Genomic DNA, 22,295 nt, shown 5'->3' with positions numbered 1-22,295 from the left:
TAATCCAAAAATAGTAAAATGCAATCCCTGGAAATACTCCGAACTAGACATGTCACAGATAGTAAATACAGATACAGAGAGAATTTGCACAAACATGCAACAACCTTGGTAATGAACTCGTTTTTTTTAACCCAGTCTTTTAGACTCGTTCTAAATAATTATATGAAGCAAGGAATTGGCTGTTATCCAGTGAATCTGAACAGTGGACACTGACCAAACTGTTTGACATTCTACCCCCATCCCTTCTATTTTCAGTCCACATTTTCCCTTCATGGTGACTTTCTGGTTGTGCGTTATCTGGTTTTGGCTGTCTCTACTGCCCACTCCAGATAATTGCTCAACTCTCCACTTGGCTTCTTGCTGGGTAGGCTTGACCTAAGAGAATGGAGGGAGAAAGAGCCAGCATTTTCCTTTGATCTCTTAGAACGCAGGATTCCATTATATAATCTACCATAAATCCTGGCAGTAGAGATTGACATCAACCTCCAAACTTGCCATAATATGACACTCCTCGTTGATTCATTATGTATTCTGACATTTCTTAATTAACATGAACTCAATACTTCAGTGTGTCAGTGATAAGACATTTTTCTTAGTTGCCTTCTCAATATTTTTGAGGATCGACTTGATTAATTTTTCTCTTCTGCAATCAAAGCCTCACATGCCAAATGTTCTAACTGGCTAACTGCCTCTAAGGTTTAAGCTCACAGATGTTTCTTTGTGGCCACAGAAAATACTACTCCTCTGAGAATAAGTCTGATAAATAAAATTGGCAATAAATTTAGAACTAAAGAGCTGGATAAGAAAATCAAGTGCAGCCCTCATTAGCTACACTTTTGTGATTCTACAAACTTGTCTAATGTACTCAATTCTCAAGTATGGATGGTAGTGGATTCTAGGAATCCCATCAACAAATTAAAGCCTTAAGCTATCCAAAACCCTCCTTCTATTTAACAGTATAAATCCCTCTCCCACTTAACATATTACCATGGCTGCTAACAAGTAGAAAATTGGCACATTTAAATCTCGTTTCTATTCCAAGTGCTGAGGGAGGAGTAAAATGGATAGAATCCAGATGGTGAGGAGAGAGTAAAGCAAGGGCCCTGCATAGTCTGCATGTGAAGAATTTGCAAACTGGCCCAAATGATTAATATTCAACATTAATATTATTTAGGCAACATGAATGCCACAAGCAGGAGACCTTTTGCTTTCTACTTTTTCCTTTCCTAGAAAACATTTTTCTAGGAGTCTTTGCCTTCACAAACTAGATTTGAAGTGCCTCTTTGGTTGATTTATGAAGCCTAAATGACATGGAGGTATAGACCAACAAACCAATATGAACAATATTCTTCATGCTGAATATTATGATGTCATCCTCTCCCTGAACTTCCGTGCTTGAAATTCAAAGCCCAGGCATTGCCCACCATGGAATATTCTCAGGAGGGTAATATCATCACTTGAGATTTATTGCAATTCAATTTAACTTATTTAGTGTGTTCGGCCTTTCTCCCCACCACCCTGCCCCATACCCCAGTAAGTCTTTGCCTTTTCTTTTAATTGGCATCCTGGCCTTTTATTATCCCTAGAAGAAAAGGAAAAGGAGGCAAATAGAAAACACAATCTGCCTGCTTCCCTCTATCCGCAAATCACTGGATTCAGCTCCCCCATTCTCATTAGCATAGAGCATTTTGGTCAGTTGCAAGAGAAATCACTATCTTCTTTTCCAACTAGAGTCCTAAATCAATGGAATGATGACATATCTTTCTTTTATTCTCAGTACAGATGCCTGTGGTTTTGATGGTACTTATGATGAAATCTCAACCCACTGTTCTAAATGGAGGTTGCTGAAAGCAAGAATTATAGAATCATAGGTATGACCACAGGAACCATACAGCTCTTCACATCCAATGCCTCATTCAACTGGTGAGAAAAGAGGCCTCAAAATTGTAAGATTTATTCAAGCAAAGCTGCTGGCATCACACTTCCTGATTTAAAAATATATTATGAAGCTACAATAATCAAAACAGTAAGGTATTGGCCAAGGCAGACATATAGACCAATGGAACAGAGTAGAGAGCCCAACATGAGTCCACATGTATATAGTCCATTGATCTTCAACAAGAGTGCCAAGAATACACAACAGGAAAAGGATAATCTCTTCAACAAATGTTGTTGGAAAAACGAGATATCCACATGTAAAAAATTACAATTTGATGTCCCTTACACTGCACACAAAAATCAACTCCAAATGAATTAGACTTAAAGGTAAGACCTGGAACTGTAAAACTCCTAGAAGAAAAGAGGACAAGCTTCATGACATTGGACTTGGCAACGATTTCATGTATATGACCAAAAGCACAGAAACAACAACAACAAAATTAAAATTTAAAAAACACAAGCGGGACTATACCAAACTAAAAAGTATCTGTGCAGCAAAAACAATCAACAAAGGGAAAAGACAACTACATAATGGGAGAAAATATTTGCAAACTATATATGTAATATGGGGTTATTTCCAAAATACATAAGGAACTGTGCAACTCAATAACAGAAAAACTAATAATCTGATTAAAAATAAGCTAAAGACTTGACTAGACATTTCTCCAAAGAAGACATACAAATGGTCATCTGGTGTATTAAAAAGTGCTCATCATCACTAATGATCAGGGAGATGCAAATCAAAACCACAGCAAGATATCATCTCATACCTGTCAAGATGGCTATCACCAAAAAAACAAAAGACAAGTATGGGTAAGGAAGAAATTGGAACCCTTGCACACTGTCTGTGAAAATGAAAAATGCTGCAGCCATGATGCACCATCTTCAAAAAATTCAAAATAGAGCCACCATACGATCCAGCAACCCTACTTCTGGGTATATATCCAAAAGAATTGAAATCAGGAAACTGAAGAGCTATTATCACTCCCCTGTTCCTTGCAGCCCTGTTCAAAATAGTCTGTTTGATACAAAAACAACCTAACTATCCATCAACAGATGAGCTGATCAAGAAAATGTGGTATATACACACAACGGAATACTATTTAGCCTTAAAAAAGAAGGGCATTCCACAATATGCAACAGCAATAGACCTTAAGGACAGCATGCTAAGTAAAAAAAGCCAGACACAGAAAAGCAAGTATTGCATTATTCCACTTATATAAAGTATCTAAAATCGTCAAATTCCTAAAATCAAAGATTGGCATGGTGGTTACCAAAGGCTAGAGGAGGAGGAAATAGGACTTATTAATCAACAGACATAAAGTTTCAGTTAAGTAAGATGAATAAGTTCTAGAGAGCTGCTGTACAACATTGGACCTATAGCCAACAATAACGTACTGTACACTTAAAATTTGTTAAGAGAATAGATCCCACATTGACTGTTCTCACTACAATAAAATTTTTCTAAAGATTTGTTCAGTACCCAATATAAAGTACCTATTGAATAACTAGAAACAAATTATAATAATCATAATCTAATCTTATAGAAATATGAACTATTTTCTTCTGAATCTATGTCTTGTCCAAATAAAATAATTTTGCTCTAACAGTATTCCAAGTTAACAGCATTTTACACATATATGAGGTGTGTAATTTTTCAAAGTTCCATCACTTAACCTGCATTGTATCACTAATGGGACCTTTGATAGGAGTTTATAATTACCATGCCCATTGTACAGTTGGGAAAATAGAGCACTGAGCATGCAAGTTGTTAACTAAGGTAACTCAGCACATTGGTGGCATAGTAATATATTTTGACCTCCACCCTTCTTTCTCTGCTGGTCACTTTTGGAACAAAATCTTCTTTACACCCAAAAACAAGCATGATTTCAAAAAGCACATCCTGAAAGATTTTTTAAGCTTTATTACACCTCTCTTGAACTATTCCAATCACCTCCAAATGGATGTATTCACTCTTCATCTGAAAATGTCAATCTACACAATATTTCCCTAAGATTACGTTTTTATCTCATCCCAGCCCTACCCGAAAATCTTTAATGTCTACACAATCAAGTCCAAAGGTGTGGTCCTAAATTATCTCACACAGCCTCCCAGCACGAATCTCACTTCTGTTTCGCAGGTTGGTGGATGATTCCCCAACCCCTTTCTCCCCGTGCCTTTGCGTATGTTCTTCCCTTTCCTTACATCTTCCTGCACAAACATCACACATCCTGAAAGCTCATGGACACATGTCTATATGAAACTTCCTGCACGAAGCCATCCTTAAGCACCTCCTGTCCATCTCACTTCTCTCCCCAGCCCGTCCTCCACCCCCCTCAACCAGAAATAATCTCCCGTCTCTGTGCTTTCACACATCTTGGTGCTTATCACTCTTAAAGCACCCATCACATTCTACTGCACTGCGTTACTTCTGTAACATTACACTGTGTAGCACCCACTACACTTATTAGGTAATAGTTGTATATCATATTATGTGCCTTACTGACCGTAACTGACAGTCAATGTCAAAGCACATGTCAGGCCCTACTGAACACAGCAAATACGTCCCAAGCCTCTGGTGTATCCCGATGCATTCCAAGGGACAGGAGTGCAAGCCTGAAAAAAAAACCCATCTTTGTTGTAATATATACATATAATAGAATATCACTCAGCCATCAAAAAGAATGAAATCTTATCTTTTGCAATGTTGTGGATGGAACTAGAATGTATTATGCTAAGTGAAATGAGTCAGTCAAAGAAAGACAAATACCATATGATTTCACTCACATATGGAATTGAGGAAACAAAACAGATGAACATAGGGGGAGGAAAAAGAGAGAGAGAGAGAAAGGGAAGCAAACCATAAAAGACTCTTAATTGTAGAGAACAAATGGAGGGTTGGGGTGCCTGGGTGGCTCAGTCAGTTAAGCGTCTGACTTCAGCTCAAGTTATGATCACACGGTTCATGGGTTCGAGCCCCGCATCAGGCTCCGCACTGACAGTGTGAAGCCTGCCTGAGATTCTCTCTCTCTCCCTCCCTCTCTCTCTTCCCCTCTACGATTCATGCATGCTGTCTCTCTAAAATAAATAAATAAACTTTCAAGTAAAAACTGAGTTGATGGAGGGGAGGTCGGTGGGGGAATGGGCTAAATGGGTGATGGGCATTAAGGATCACACTTGTTTTGATGAGCACTGGGACTTATATGTAAGTGATGAATCACTGAATTATACTCCTAAAAACAATATTACACTGTATGTTAACTAACAAGAATTTAAATAAAAATTTGAAACAAACAAACAAACCCATCTTTGCACTTGAGTTTCTTTTGGTTTGTGTAGGAGCAGAGACTCTGGGACAGACCTTAATAAACTACAACAGGGCCCTTAAAACATTACTCCTTCCTTAAATAAAATCAGATAGAGAATTTAACAGTGTGTGTCAAGTTAAACTATACCGGATTCTGAATACCCCTAATCTCTAAATATCTTTTATAAACTTGAAGCAAGTAGGATTTTCAAAACTCCATATAAAAAATGGATATCCGCACTTTTCACATAGTTGTTTTTGTTTGTTTTGTTTTGTTTTGTTTTGTTTGAGAGAGACAGAAAGAGCACAAGCAGGGGAAAGGGGCAGAGGGAAAGAGAGAGAATCCCAAGCAGGCTCTAAGCTCAGCATGAAGCCCATCACAGGCTCGTCCCGCAACCCTGGGATCATGACCTGAGCCAAAACCAAGAGTCAGACCCTCAACTGACCGAGCCACCCAGGCGCCCCTGTCACATGGTTTTAAAGAGAAATATATTTAAGTGGATTATTATATATATTGTGATCATCTTTATCAGATACCTTTCTGTAAATCATTTTATGAAAATGAATCTTGACAAATGATTGGCTGTAGTAAATAAAAACGAGAATACAAAAGACAAATGTTTTCTGTGAGATAAACAAATTTTCTTTGGATTTCTTGGCGTCTTTATCAAAATTCTTTAAGGAAATAGCCCGATGCGATCATTTCTAGGAACCACAGAGGGAAGAAGGGTCTCAGAACTGCTGACCACCTATTTGTAAAAGGGTTTCAAGGGCTTCCTCTGAACCAACCTAGGGGAAGAGGTTCATTTAGAAAGCTCAGCTAGCTGCTGGCCACGTGATAAGAGAAGAGTTTGGTGAGAACAGAGGAAAAAGAAATGCGAAAAGCCCAATGGCAACATACTATGGCCAGCAAAGGGCAGGAACCCTACACTGTTCGTCTTCCCCAGGATTGTCATTTTGTTGTGGCCTACCTCTTCCCCCTTGTGACTGGCAGTGCCCATAAAGGGCCTATCATCTTCCAGGCAGCAAAACAGGGGTTGTGCCTCATTTGTATCCATTCTTAGCAAGAAACCCCAAAGAACTGAGGGTTAGTGACAGCTACAAACAGGAGAGTAAAGTCAGATTAAGCTCCTGAAGGTTGGGGTTAGGAAAATGGAGCTCCGGGTGTATAACCAATACAAATCATTGTGGTTTTTACAACAGAAAGGTTAGGACAGCTTCTAGCCACTTGTCTTCTCGAAGAAGTCGGAGAGAATCTCGAAGACTCCAGGGAGGTCCCAGGAAGAGAATTACTGAGAGAAGTAACATGCTGGCTCTGTCTGCCTCTCTCCCTCCAAAACCCCACCCATCCTGCCCGCCACACTCACACACTTGGCCAGCCACACTTTCACCACCGTGCACACACTCAGTTCTTTAGGACAGAAGTTGACCCACCTCTCATGGCTTTTCATAGCACCACACCAAGGCTACTCTCATACACTTAGTGACAAGATTTTGCAGGTAACTAAGTAATAATGTATGCGTTCCATAGAAAAACTTATATTTTATAAAACTGAATATTTTACAAAGCTCTTACAAGTATTATATATATATTATATATATATAATTTAATCCTTACCAGTAGCCATAAAGCTTCTATAGGTCAGATTTATTATTTATTTTTCTCCCTTTACAGATGAAGACACTGCAGCATAGAGAAATCTACCATTATCTCTTGCCAGCCCCAGATGTTCACCTTGCTTCACCAAGGCAAGGACCACACTGATCTAAACCTTCAGAAAATCGCATCAAGTCACGGCTGAGAGCATGACCTTTGCAAAAGGATAGGCTTATCTTCAAGTCTTAGGACTGTCATTTATAAAGCTTTCTAACGTTGGACACAGTACCCAACTTTGCAAAGCCTTACTTTGCTCACTTGTAAAATTGGAATCATAATACTGTTTACCATCTGGAGTTGTTATAAGGATTAAATGCAATAATACCTATAAAAAGTATTACGTGAAGACCTCCCTAAACCTCAGATGCTAATATAATTGCTATTACTACCGTCTCATGGGCACTAAGTATTTGTTACAGAGCTGTTGAGTGAGAGACTAACTCAGGTCTTGGGTGTTACACTGAATTAGAAGTTAGCATACAACTCTACGTGTGAACAGACTCAGGCCTTGTCCAACAAACAAGGAAAATGCTTCTTTTGACACATCAAAACGGATGTGAAGCATTTGCAACAAGTTTTTGACATACTTGTCTCAGCAAGAACTTGCCCATTTTCTTTGCTACTCTTCTCATCACAAAGGAAGGTAGCTGTCCCCACAGGCACAAAGGAAAGGAATAAGGGAGGGAGGGAGGGATGTTAGAGGCGTCTGTGTTTCTTCCAACACTTCGTGCTCATTACAAAAGCGGTGGCATTTCTATAGGTGCCACGCTTAGCTGACTGGATTGATTGCCCTCTTTTTTCAGATCAAGTTCCTGGCTACAATCAGATGAATACACATTCCTAACAGCGATGGTGTTGACCATGAGTTTGGTCATTTATTCTACCAACACTTATTATCAGGCACTGTACATGCTTGCAATAAAAATGACTCTGTCCTATGTGAGTTTCTAACACCTGAAGACAAGTCATTTAATGAGTGGTTCAATCTCACTTATTCCATACAATTACATCCGTAGCTACTTTCATTATCCCTACTTTGCAAGTGAGGCATTTGAGGCCAGAGGTGAACCACACAGATTGGGGTGGGGGGGTGGGGCCCCGTATGGCTTGGACTCAGCCATCTCTTGTGGATTGGTGAATTGAACTACCTAATGTCCGAACCCTCACCAAAGAGTTACTGCTATGGAAGACCTAAGCAGAAGTATAAGCTTTCTGGCAAATGTTTTCATGGGTGAATAGACAATGTAAGCCTCTTCATCCTCTAACAAAGTCACATGCTTTCAGAGAAAAAAAAAATGTTATGCTCCTTAGAAAGAGCCATAAAACTCACTGATGTGCAAGGTTTTGCAATTGTGGTCCGTGGGAATGATTCAGAGGGAGTCTACTGGGGTGTCGCCCAAAAGGCAAACCCCCCACCATCCCCAAAAGCCACGTGTAAAGCACCTGCCTTAAAACATAGCACTGTAGGGAGCTTCACAGGGGATTAACAAGGGAGACACAGCCTTGATAAAGACAGGTGGGCAGGACCGCGTCTCAACCAACATCGATGAAACATATGTTAGGACTGTTTTACAATGTGGATGGTCTACTCCGAGCTGGTTACTCCCATTCGTGCCTATTTTTCTTTGTAGCCAAACTGCTACCATGGAGCACAACTATCCACTGTTCAAAGCAAACTGAAGCCCAACCACCGGGCCCTCAGCCCAAGCGGTTGCTCTGACCAACTGGGCTGAACGAACATGGACAGATACTCAAAGAACCCACAGATAACTGTGTAGCAGACACCCAGTGTGAATATTTATGTTTACAGGGGGCTAAGGAGAGTGTTGGCGGGGAGGTGGCGGTAGCTAGCTCTAAATCCACGGCTGAATGAAAAGTCAGAGTTAATCTACATGGAAGATAATTTTTTTTTTACTGTCCTTGCAGCAAGTTTAAGACACATGAGCTTTATCCCTTTCCTCGAGTGTCATCAGCAATAAAACAAAACAAATATTTGCAAGGGCCTAAGAAAAATATCCTGCTGGTAAATGTGACCCTTATATTTATAATCAAAATTTTGCACTTTTTAAAGACAGGTTGTGTCTCTGATACCTACCTTATACTTATTCCGAGCTTCCTTGAAAACTTAACAAGCTCTGCAGCATTGCATCTAACCTCTGAAGTCTTATAGCCATGCGTGCCGAGGTCTCCATAGGATCGTAACAAAATGGGAGTAAATATTTGCTTTTGAGAAACACAAAGGAGTTGTATGGAGTAGAAATGGGCTCTGAACCCTTGGTCTCAGAAGTTCCCATCCAATTTCATTTCTTTTGGCGCTCTGAGCTTTTTAAGATAAAATTCAAAGACTTCTATCTCATATTCATAAGTTCATGCTCAACATTAAGATACATCATACATAACATTAATATATGCCACATCCAAAACCAGAGGACTTTCCCAGCAACATCATGTTAGGAGTTGCTCTGCAAGCCTGTTAGATCTGGCCCATAAAGCCAACAGAAATTTGAACAGGAATCAGTACGATGATCCCAAGTCTCGATAAAGCCCAACCCTTATTTAAAAAAAAGAAAAAAAAATCACGTTGGCTTCTGTGAGCATGTCTGAAACCAGCTACCCTCTTGACAAAGCCTGAAACTTACAACTTAACGCACATTTCCTGAAACGTGTGGCATTCCTCTAACCAAAATGAAAGTATCCTGCCCTGTCTTTTGTGACTGCCACATCATTACTCAAGTAGCACGCTGCCATACGTGGGGGAGGAACTGATGCACACACCATCCCGCCGAAAACAAAAATGACCACTAGTTCTTTCACATGAGAGCAGACTGGGGCAGCAAGACTCAAATGAACTTGCCGAAAATCGCAGGGCAATTTAAAGGCGGGCTGTCTCGCTTTTGTATTGCTAGATTGCGTAGCTTTTCAGAAACCTTGGCTGCGACGGGAAACCAATAATGGCTTATTCAGATTGCTGACTTCAAGCTCAACGTAAATTACGCCACCAAAGTTTAAGAAAACAGGTAGCGTGTTCGTGCTAGCCTGTGATCAGCCCGATTAAGAACTTCTAAAAGTCCAGCCCTTTCCTACAATACAGTACTCAGAGCTAGGACTGGATCCAGTAAGTGTACGTTATCTGAGGCAGGCAGACAGCCTGAGAAAAGGGTAGCTGTGTTGCCCTCTGACTCAGCTGAATATTATTCCAAAAGTGAGTTTCCACTTTGTACCAAGTTTAGATTCAACATTTTAATGCCGTAGTCATGCTTGCCAGCAACTGCGCAAATATCCCTGGAGCATTAAGAAGGAAAAAATGAACATCTTTTAACATGAGAGGGAAGCTCTAAAGTTACATCACGCTTGTAAATAGTAGCACATATAGCAAGAAGAAAAAACTTACATTGAGGAAAAGAAATGGGAGTACCTACTCGAGGAGAAGAATGTCACTCAAAGACTGTCTTCTTATGCTACAGAATGGGCAAGAGAAAGGAACACTAACCTTTCAAGCCCGTTAAGAAGCTTCTGAGCATGGAGACTGCATTTTCAGTTTTGGTGAAATCCGTTCTGAAGCAGTAGACAGGAGGCTGTTATGACCATGAAATTAGGAAACGCAGCAACTCAAAAATAGAGAACCAGCACCACCATTTGACTAGGAGTGGAAATTCTCCCGTACAGAACAGAGGAGGGGGTGGTCTTCCTTTCTCCACACAAGACCTGACCCTCACTTTCTTAGCACTTCAGGCAAGAGAGACGTTCAACAAAGGGTAAGTAATCTGTTAATCTGCCTGAATTTTTTTTTCAGTAATCCAGTTGATTTTTCTCTTCACTACTAATAAAGTTTGAAGTCTAGACGGGCATGTCGAGTTGGGGGGAAAAAAAAGAAAGCATTCATTCAGCACATAAATTTTGTTAATCCAAAATTAGTTACAGCTCAGCGCAGGAGTGAGGACATGTCTTCTGCGAGCATTTTTATAACTTTCCCATTCAGCCATTGACTCAACAACCCACTGCATTCTTGTCACTGATTAATTAGGTTCCTGACTTCAGTAACCTGCAGGGACTCAGCTTCTCGCCAACTCTTAGGCCATTCCTTCTGTCATTTGATCTTTCCATAAACTGTCTGGCATTTCCCGCAGCCATTTAAGAGTTTGTGCGGTGTTTCATTTTGTTTACACGGAGATAAACATCCTGAAATAGAAAATGGGCTAAGAAGTATATTGAAGTTAAAGAAATAATGTTAAAATGGTAATAGCTTATAAAGCCGGCTGTGCTTCACATAGTATTTATTTTAAAGGATTTTTAAAAATATGTTAGATGTTTCTACTCTTCAAGGTCTTAGGAAGGTTAGGTTTTCTGGAAGTGAGAATGGTAGAGGAGACGATGAAGGAGCCTATCTTGCCACTGGGCTTTCTAGAACCTCCAAGAGCAGGTTGACATCTGTAGGGCAGGGGATGCAGCTCTAATCTGTCTTAGGATAGAAAGAAAATCAAAATTCTCATAATCAACACTTTAAAACATTTTGAAATAAAGGATCTTAACTGTCTTCAGTCTCCTCTATACATGTGAGTTAACCCATAATATAATTTGAATATGCAAATCAATCTGAGATGAATTTCTCCAGAATATGTAGAGCAGAACATCTTAGCTAATATGTCCAGTATTTAATTTTGGTTTAAGAAACACAAATTTCAACAAGATCCACTTACAAAAAGAACAATCATGCGTACTAGTGCAACATCGGGGTTTTATTAGCTTTTAATTATTTTTATCAGGGTTTCTGGAGAAAGGTAAGTTCTTCAGTAAGATGTTTTGAACAGTTTAAACATTTTAAAAGCAAAATATCTTTGTCTAAGTTCATGAAATCCTTCAATTATTTTATTTGCCAGAATGGATGAACTATGCTTTCCAAATACCATTTAGCTACCTGTTAAAATCCAATGTACCCATCAATACAGAGAAGAAAATCACTTACAGCAACAGTTCTCAAAATAGGATAGCTGGTGGGTTCTAAACTGAAGGTTATAGATTACTTTCTTTTCATTGGAAAATATAAATGTAGACTGTAAAATTCCTATAAAATACAAATTAGATTAATTATCTTTAAAAGACCATGATTGGCATTTATTTGCATTCCAACATGTGCTTTCTCAAGTGGGGAAGAAAAAAGAGTAGCAAATGTCTCTGGACACATACAAGAAGTCACATACTGTTCTAAGCACTTTTACAACAACCCAGTGAGGTAAGTACTACCACAAACCCATCATACAGAGGAGGAAACCATAGGATGCCAAGATGTTAGAGCTGGAGTCAGCATTCAAACTCAGGACATAAGCACCCAAGTTTATCAGTGGATGGCTAAGAATAGTTTCTATAGATTGATATTGAAATGTTATTGTGAATCATCTTAAAGTTTATCATTCTAAAAAGCTCACTAAAAAATTAAAATGTCGGCTTAGACTAACACTGTTTTAAAATATCCTGTGCTTTCTTATAGGAAAAAAAAAAACCTCTCTTGAGGACAATTTTCTAATTAAATTAGATTACTAGATTAGACTGAATACTAGATTACTAGATTAGGCTGAATAATGAAAAAAACAAGTAAGAAGAAAAGAACAAGTAAAACAGTATAATACTATTCTAGAAATCTTTCCAGGTTCCAACCTTTTTTTAATACATTTTCTCATTCCAGAAGTAACCACTAACAGCCTGGTCTCCACAAGCAAAGTAAAGCAGAAAATTGATGCAATCTGTCTGGGTCATTCAAGCAAAATCCTGCTGTGATCCGGGTGATTCGGGTTAAAATAAAAATCAGGTTTTTTTATTTGGAGTGTGTGTTTTTGTCTAACAGCCCAGATGACAGCAGACTCAACTGGGACTCAGCTACATAGATAATGGCCCAAATTCTTCACTTGTCCTCATTAGCAAACATGTTTCCATTGGGCACTGCTCTAAACACTTATCTGAATTCCATCACAGTATAAAAGCAGCTTTGAACTTCTGGTTTTCCTCATGAAAAGCAACCAAAATTGAAACTCTGCTTGCCTTGAAACACCAGTTAGTACCTGAGTATCCACTCACTCGTCTTTCTAAGGTAAATTGCCCAGTCCTTCCCCCATCCTGTTTCTGAAACAACCAGCTCACATCCAGATGACCCTCAGCTCTCACCTCAGGTTACAGCTAAATGGGCCAGGGATAGGAAACTAACCAAGATAGGCAGTGACCAAGGACATGACCTACTGTGAAAAGATGAACTTGACCAATTGTATTCAAGCTCTCTGGAGTATGAATTTTGGAAACCTAGACTGAGCTAGTGAGGCACACGGGCAGGAAGAATGTTTTGGGGTAGACTGGAGACCACAGTAAGCAAAAGCCCTTAGCAAGTAAAGTTATGTGGGAACAGAGAAACCCAGGGTGTCAATATGAGCAAATATGGGGCACTGAGGCCCTGAGCACATGGCAGGGTCTGGCTATAGATGCATTGGTCACTAGTGAGATTGTGGACGTCATACAAATTCTCTGCTAACCCTTACCACCAGGCATCCAGGGGAGTCTCTGTTCCTTCCCATCAAGAGTGTAACTAAAACATTCATCCTGGACTGCAGGTGCCAGTTTTTGTAGCAGAAGGTGCAAACAAAACCCAACAGTCCTGTGTGTAATGTACATACAGGTCCGGGATATTTGAAAACATATTAGTCATATGACAATGCCTGATGACTCTTTCTCCTGTCATTTAATCAACATCGATGCCCTGTAGTTGAAGTTGATAGGGATAAAGACAGTCTCTTCCAATACATACATACATACATACATACATACATACATACATACATAAGAACTATCTTTCTTAAGATAACAAGTTCAAACAGAAGAAACTTATGGAGAAAAATCAACAAATTCAATGAAACTTTATACTTCATCTTTAGGAAGACTTAAAACCTGCCTTCCTAAATCACATGCCTCTTCTTTATATAGAAAAAGATATATATCAAGCCACAAACATCCCATGTGAAGAAATAACTATTGAAAAAAATTCTACTAGAAGAGGGCTTTCATATTTATCGAGGCGACAAAAGAAGTCACATCTGAGGAATATGATGATTTTAAATGGAAAAGCTATTCACTCTACTGAGCACAGAAAATAGCTCTCTGACCCTTCCTGCTCCCCAAAATATCCTGCCCCTTAGTTCTTCTTCTCCCCAAATACCAGTTTCTAGCCACCACCCGACTCAGTAGCCAGATAGATACACAAACTCTCATACTCCTCCTCAGAAGCAAAGTCTCAGCCAGGATTCAGAGAGTGGTAGCCCTTTCCAGTAGTTTATTTTCATCGACTACTAAAGCGTACTTCTAAGGAGAAAAGAGAACTCCACAAATTTCATCCAAGTTCAAGGAGCCAGGGCCAGAGAACAACGATTTTTAAGTACAGCACAGGATCGGTCACTAAGTTCATCAGCTGCCCAATCAGCACAAATGCCTGAATCATAGCAAAAGGGGAGATTGCCATTAAAAGCTGAAAAAGATCTCTGTAAGACATGGAGTGCAAAGGGAAGCCTCGATGCCTCAACTAGATAACAATTAGGAGTGAGGAATACTCCGCACTTGAGGATATGGCCAGCCACCTTAGCAGCAAGTGGGTCCTGCCCATGTTGGCTCCTCTAATGGGCACTGGCAGCAACAACCTCAGCCAACCCTGTGGCTTCCTCAGGCCTGCAGTGAGGCTCAGCACTCGTGACAAGTTCTCCAGCACCTGCTTACTCGCCAGGCACCACAAGGAGGAAGATTTTGAAAGGGCTGCAGATTGTAGAACCATTGATGGAGAGCAAAGCGAGAAAAATAGTACTTCATTTTGTTGCTTTCTTCCTATTTTTGCCCCAGGCTGGCTTATCCTAGGGAACTGTGGATTGCAAGGACCTCAGACTCCACCTCCAAAGTATCTCCAGCCTCCGTCCCTTCTGTTGCCTTGTCCATATCGCACTACTTAAGCCTTCTTCAGCTCTTGGATGGACCATGCAGGGGTGCCTGACTGGTCTCTCCCATTTCTAACCAATTGAACACACCTTCACCAGGTCACCCTCCTGACAAACATAGTACAAACCACCCACCTCCTCCCTGCTAATCTGGGCCCAGCCTCCCCACCTCCAGTATCCTATGCCTTGGTCTCTAGTTTCTTTTGCCTCTTCCCTGTCCAGGTCAGTTATGATCCTACCACTTCATCCAGGTTCATCTCAAAGATCGCCTTCTCCATGCAGCCTTTCGTGATTGTTCAACATCGCCCTGTTCTCATCCACCTGAGTCCCCACAGCACATTGCTTACGCCTCTCCCTTCTGGCAACAAGTACTTAGGAAGCATCTCCTCTGCCAGACAAAGATGAACAGACCTGACCCGGAAGAGCTTGCATCTGGGAAGGGAGATCGATACTTCAACAGATGAATTGTATGACACCCTGGTAACTGATGCATCAGAACGGACACATACTTTTACTGGACACTTGATAACACTCTCAGATAAATGGCAAATTCAGTCTAGCCCCAGTTATGTGTATCTCCCGCATCTCCTACCTCCAATGACGGCAGTGGATTAGGAATGCATCTCACCCCATCCAGATTCACGACGGTAATTCACACAGTGCCTGGAAGACAGATTCTTCTTTTCATTCAAACAAATTTCAACCTGAATAGAACTTCAATAGAACAGAAAGACCTGTTCATCTCCAGTCCACATCACTCTGTCATCTCCAATGGCCGAGACACCTACCTTCACCGTGCTCTCTGAGCAACAGAATAGCAGAGCTTGACCATTTATGGGCGCTGAATAGCCCCAAGTGCATCCCTGTCTGGGTTTGGAAAGCTTCCTCTGCAATGTCAAAATCTATACTGGAAACTATTTTTCCCCAAGCTCCAATACCTTCAAGGTTCTTAAAATAGGGACAAGGAGTAAAAGATAAAACGTAGGAATCAAGGAACCAAACTAGAGAATTACATCAGAGACAGGACACAACATAATTAATTGCACAGTTTGGGCATTAAGTTCAATGGGAAGATAATAGCATATAAAGAGCAAGTGTGAGGTCACCATAAATGTAAAGTATGCTTAAAATAGATAATAACAGAAACATAATTTCATGCCATTACTTGGCAAGTAATGTCTTTAACATCATTTTCCTCATAACTAAATTTTGGTTGATTACTGTACATTCATATATCTCTTTCATAAAGACATTCCAGCCTTTACTGATTTGCTAACTCCACTCTCTAAAGCAAAGATCCACGAAGGCCCTGAAACCGTATCCAATCTTTTGAACACATAAACACATCTGCATTTTGCTGAGAACACTCTGGAAACTTCATCTGATTCTTTAAGAAGCCCAAACAAGATTAAGAACTACTGAAGGAACAGGCTTATCATTGTAAATGGAATGTTTACTATGCTACCACATAATTGTTTCTGTGACATTTTAACACTGCCTAAATGATTCGTTTTCCTTTTGAAAATCAGTGCCCTTTACCAGATTAATAAAGTTTTACAACTTGTACTTTTCTTCTAAAACAAATTGGGACAGTCAGTTTCTCGTTTTTGAACATTTTCCTTGTAAAACTCCAAAGAGATCTTGATTTTCCAAACTTGAGGTCTCTCCAGCCGTGTCCACCTGTCATACAAAGCAGCTCCTAGAATTTAGAATGAGTAACACCCGGACATCACCCCCAAAGAGATCCAACTCTATCCTTTACGCCAGTAACGCTTAGTCTGTAAGGAAACGAAAGATGTACCAGTGTGTTAAACGCATGTTTGACTTAGAATATTTTCAACCTAGGATGGGTTTATTGAGACATAAACCAGGTAAGTAGAGGAAGATCTGTGCCAAGTTGTCAAGTAAACAGTTGTCCAGTGAAGGCAGGGCAGACGGCTGATACGGCTGTGTTTGTAACTCCAGGTTTATTAAACTCTCCGTTTCCAGTGCCTTTTCTAGGGGGGCTTCTACCCTCCAGGGAGGCGTGTAAGGAGAAACAGGAGATTTCCGGCTGTGAACGGCCAGAGCTCGGTCCCAGCACATCGAGTGAGCCATCTTCCAGGCACCACAACCGCCACAGTGGGTCTTTGTGCGCTGCTCCTGGAGACATTTAAAAGGTGTTTTGGCAGAATCCACCCTCCAAGAAGGAGCCCTGAGGCAAGACCTGGCCCAGGCCCAGCTGCTGCGAGCCGCGGGCCACCACCAACCCAACAAAAGCAGCCGGATCCCTCAGAAGCGCTTAAACAGAGGAAGCAGCCTATCCGAAGAGTCGGTGTCCTATTTATCCAGGCAGAGAAAGGATATTCATTTCAACCAGCAAGGGAAATGTTAGATTATGTAACACTGAGGCTGAAGAGAATGAGGCTGGCTTGTTTCTTTTTCCTTTTTTTTTTTTTTTTTTTTTTTTTTCTTTTTTTACTGGAGAGAAGTGTTGTGAAATAGTCTAGGACAACCTCCAGTTTCCAGAGTCACTGCTGCCCTCAGAAGCTTCTGTGAGCCCCGGGCTCTGGGGTTAGGGTTAGAGCTAGAGGAAGCCACAAGACAAATGGCAGGCGCAGGGCCCTCCCCCGACCCCTACCGCGGTGTCCTCCCCCAGGAGACCCTGTCGAGGCCGTAAGGAGTTTGGCCACACACCGTTCATGCGGGTGTCAGAGCAACGACGTTCGGATGATCCGGAAGCACATTTTCCACCTTCTCAAGAATGCATCCTTAGAAAGAATCACGTTTCATGCGGTCTGCCGGGAGGAACCAATTGACGTGTACCTAAAAATTATTAAAATGGATGCTCAGGCGGGACTGGGGTTGACCAATATATCAAAAACTCCAGGAGATTGGTGGCTGGGTGGCTGGGTCGGTGGAGCGTCCCACTTCGGCTCAGGCCACGATCTCAGGGCTCGCGAGCTCGAGCCCCTCGTCAGGCTTGCTGCTGTCCCTGCAGAGCCTGCTCCGGATCCTCTGTCCCCTCCTCTCTGCCCCTCCCGTGCTTGCACACGCTCACCCTCTCTCTCAATAAACAAACAAACCAACAAACATGGAGAGGAGCAGCTGGTGAGGGAAAGGGGCGCTTGTTTAAGTAAGAAGTAAGAATACGAGTGCAAGCAGGGTCTCAGCCAGGGGTGGGTGCAGAGAGCCCGAGGCACATGGAGCTCAGTGCGACGAGTGAAGGCTCCGAGCCAGGACCCCAACGGGCTCGGGCGGTTGGCAGAGCTCCAGCGGGGACAGGACAGGTGAGGGGGTGGCACAACAGGCCCGGGAGCCTCAGGTCTCAGGCTGGGAAGTCCTTCCTCCCAGAGACAAGGGCATACGGCCAAGACTGGGTCCACAGACGAGCAAGGCAAGCCCAGTCACTTGGACGGGATTGTCGAGCTTATCCTGGACACCGGTTCATTTTTTTCACGTAGTAATTCTTTACTGAGTACCTGCAAAGTTCCAGGTGTTGGGGACATAGTAGCAAACAAAAGAGACAAAAATCCCTGACCCCGTGAAGTTGATATTCTAGTGCAGAAAGTGGAGGAATAAACGATAAGCAATAAATACAATATACAGAGAAAGCCAAACGGGGACAAGGACAGAGGCGAAGTAAAGCCTGGAAGGAGACACGTACAAGGGCAAGGGTTGAACTTTTTAAAAAAAAAATTTTTTTTAATGTTTATTTACTTTTGAGAGAGAGAGAAAGAGAGACAGAGCGTGAGGGGGTTGGGGCAGAGAGAGAGGGAGACACAGAATCTATCTGAAGCAGGGTCCAGGCTCCAAGCTGTCAGCACAGAGACCGACACAGGGCTCAAACCCGCAAACCCACGAGATCATGACCTGAGCCGAAGGCAGAAGCTTAACCGACTAAGCCACCCAGGCAAGGGTTGAACTTTTGAGGAGGGTGATCAGACAGGGTGACATGAGATGACATCGAACAAACACCTGAAGACAGTGAGGACGCAAGCAGCTGTCTGGGGGAGGAGCATTCTGGGCACGCGGCAGCCCCAAACAGCAGCCAGTGCCAAGATAGTATTGTCCTGGGCACACCCAGGAACAGGAAAGCAGTGAGAGTGGCTGAATTAACTCCACAAGGGAGAGGAAGGAGGGGAAGGGAGGGGAGGGGAAAAATGAAGGAGCACCAAGTTGGGTAGGACCTCTCAGGCCATCCAATGAGGGATAGACTTTTACTCAGAGTACAATGGAAAACCACTGGGGGCTTCTGAGCAGGACTGACATCATCTGACTCATGTTCTAGAAGTCTCGCTACCACGGATTAATATAGGGGCGCCTGTGTGGCTCAGCTGGCTCATCAGGCTCTTGGTTTCTGCTCAGGTCATGATCTCATGGTTCATGGGCTCAAGCCCCACGTCAGGCTCCATGCGCATAGCACAGGGCTTGCTTGGGATTCTCTTTCTCCCTCTCTCTCTGCCCCTCCCCCTCTTGCACTCTTGCTCTCTCTCAAATAAATAAACTTAAAAAAAAACTGATCAGTATAGACTGGAGTGTGGGTGGGGAGGTGGGAGAGGCAGGGATCAATGAGGAAGCCACGGCCACAATTCAGGTGACAACCGACGTTGCTCACATCAGGAGTTATGTTTGCAGTGTACTTGAAAGGCAGAGCCAACGTATTCACTTATATATGTGATGTTCCAGTAGTGAGAGAAAGAGGCGAGGGGAAGCGAGGCTCCCAGGATGCTGGCCTCCAGAATCTTGGCACGGAGCTATCATTTGCCGAGATAGGAAGACCCCAGCTGGTAAAGATCTGGGGGAAGACAGGGTTCCAGAGTCCAGTTTTAGGCAGGTTAAATCTGAGATGCCAATTTAGAAAGCAAAATGGATATGGCAGTCTGTCAACTGAAGGTCAAGGGAAAGGGATTGGATGGAAATATAAATTTGGAAGCCATCGGTATATATGGTCTTTAAAACTTTGGCGACTATGATTCCAGATTGGTGGCCCTGAACGTGGGAATCACTTTTCTTCCGGTCAGCCTCTTAGAGACCCTGCCCTCCCTATTCTCAGGTTGTCTATGCCCCTGTGATCTGGCTTCGCTGGGGTTTGCTTGCCCTGCTCCTGGCTCTTACCTCCCACTTTACCCCAAACACATTTACCTTTTCTGAGTCCCATTCTCTCAGAGAGCTCTTCTTTGGGTATAACAGACTAACAGATAGAAACTAAATTAATGGGTCTAGATGTCTATAAATTGCCTTTCCAAGCTAACATGAGTTCTTTTAAATAGGGGACTTCTAGGCCACATCAAGGGAAGGAAGCAGTTCACCTTTGGGACGTGTGGCATCTTTTAAATTGCATGGGACAAGACAGACTGAAGGCGTTGCCTTTAACGTACAAAATATACATACAATCCACTTTCAAAAAACAGTCTTTCCACATTTGGATCAGGACCTTTATTTTTTAAGTAGACTTCACATGCCCAGCGCGGAGCCCAACATGGGACTTTAACTCATGAACCTGAGATCAAGACCTGAGCTGAGACCAAGAGTCGAACACTTCACCGACTGAGCCGCCCAGGTGCTCCTCCATTACAGTTTCAATAAAGGCCACCAGTATTATTTGATGCATCATCTTCACCGTATCCTAAGTGCTCCAAGAGGTCAACTGAACTTTTGAAAGTTCAAGAAGAGCCAGATAGCACAGGAGCAGTGCCAGAAGAGGAGGTCTGTTCAGAGCTAGGTAAAATCCACAAGTGTATGTTGGCCCAGACAGGTACCTGGTGCAAGGCGAAGACCTCCGGCCTGGAGACACTTCTGAGAGGTGGTTTTCTATTGGTCATCAGTAGTTCTCAATCCTGGCTGTCAACTGAGGAGTCTTTACAAATGTCTGTGCCTAGGGTGCCTCACTGACTCAGTCGTAAGCATCTGACTTTGGCTCAGGTCATGATCTCAAGTTCATGAGTGCGAGTCCCACATTGGGTGAAGCATGAGTCCCACTTTGCATGAGCCCTGCTTCTCTCTCTCTATCTCTCCCTTGCTCACTTGCACCCTCTCTCTCTCTCTCTCTCTAAAACACACACACACATACACACACACACACACACACACACACACACAAACACACACAAATGTCTGTGCCTAAATCACACCCTAAGACATTCTGATTTCAGGGGAGAGACCTGAGCATCATTTTTTTAATCTCCAAGTGATTCTAATGTGCAGTGAGAGTTAAGAAGGACAGATCTTTCCTCTCCATTTCTATAAATCTGTCCTATTCAAGCCTATTCATGAACCTCACACACGTATAATCCAACCAGGCCACAACAGAGCCAGTTCCCCAATTTACCATTTCTATATGCTTACTCTTGCTTCTTTCATTACATTTGCCTTAACATTTTTAATTGTTTATTTGTTTTTGAAAGAGAAGGAGAGACAGCGTGCAAGTGGGGGAGGGGCAGAGAGAGAGGGAGACAGAGAATCCAAAGCAGGCTCCAGGCTCTGAGCCATCAGCACAGAGCCTGAGGCGGGGCTCGAACTCAAGAGCCATGAGATCATGACCTGAGCTGAAGTCGGACGCTTAATCAACTGAGCCACCCAGGAGCCCCCATTTGCTTTAACATTTTACACTGATTTGTTAACAGGTTTAACATGGCTTAGAGTACCACTTGAGAGAATAAGTGAATGTTCATTTGTGAAAAAGAATAACTCCCAAGAAACAGTTGCAGCATCTGAGAAAATAAAACTAAAACAATACAATATTCCAAATTTACACCAAGCCCTCCTCCCTTTGGAAACCCTGCTGCAGAAATTACTGTGTGCACCCCATTCCCAGAGTGGTTCTGTTGTTGACAGTGTGGGTAAAGGAATAAACAAAACAAAACAAAAAAGCCGCGCTCATTTCAAGCCACCAAGAGACACAGGCCAAAAGAAAAATAAAATCAATCAACCTTTGCCAAGTGGAAAAGAACAAAACCAGCAGGGACTGAAGTTCTATATCCAGCTTTTAAAAGCATCTTTCAAACAATAGAGAACAAATACAGGGTAATAATTAAAAAGATTTACAAACAATGCGACAGAACAATGCAAAATGAGTCAATACCACTGGGCCTGTGTTTACCCTCGAAAGAAAAACTGGACACCCTGAACTTCATTAATGGAATGTTCTGTTTGCACAGTAACCCTCACTCAGAGAACCACTGGGCTGTCAATAACAGTCTCTATCTTACCTTAAGGAAAGTTTTTAGAAACATTGTCGGCAAGCACTTGAGTATCCATTTTACAAAGAGGGAGATAAAGACAGGAAAAGGTTAACTACTCTGAGGGATAAAGTGGCAGCCAGGCCGTCTCTGGCACAGCTAAGAGTAAGCGCCTGTCTCTGTTTGTTGGTGTCTCGCTACCCAGAAAATGCCCATCCATTCTCTCAAGTACAGTTTTACATCTACAGCCTAACCCAAATTCTCCTTCCTTCATA

The 22,295-nt window shown here is 42.1% G+C and overlaps 1 protein-coding gene across 1 annotated transcript in view; it reads right to left on the bottom strand.

The window, feature by feature from the left end:
- Positions 1–22,295, bottom strand: part of ESR1 (estrogen receptor 1) — a 436,996-nt gene that overhangs the window by 363,108 nt on the left and 51,593 nt on the right. Inside the window, exon 3 of the mRNA XM_042987330.1 lies at positions 10,393–11,081. The gene's annotated coding sequence lies outside the window, so the exon portion shown is untranslated. The remainder of the gene's footprint in view (positions 1–10,392; positions 11,082–22,295) is intronic.

The sequence above is a fragment of the Panthera tigris genome, chromosome B2, assembly GCF_018350195.1.
Source record: "Panthera tigris isolate Pti1 chromosome B2, P.tigris_Pti1_mat1.1, whole genome shotgun sequence".
Taxonomy (NCBI): domain Eukaryota; kingdom Metazoa; phylum Chordata; class Mammalia; order Carnivora; family Felidae; genus Panthera; species Panthera tigris.
Note: the sequence above shows the minus strand (reverse complement) of the source record. Positions and strands in the feature narration are given on the sequence as shown.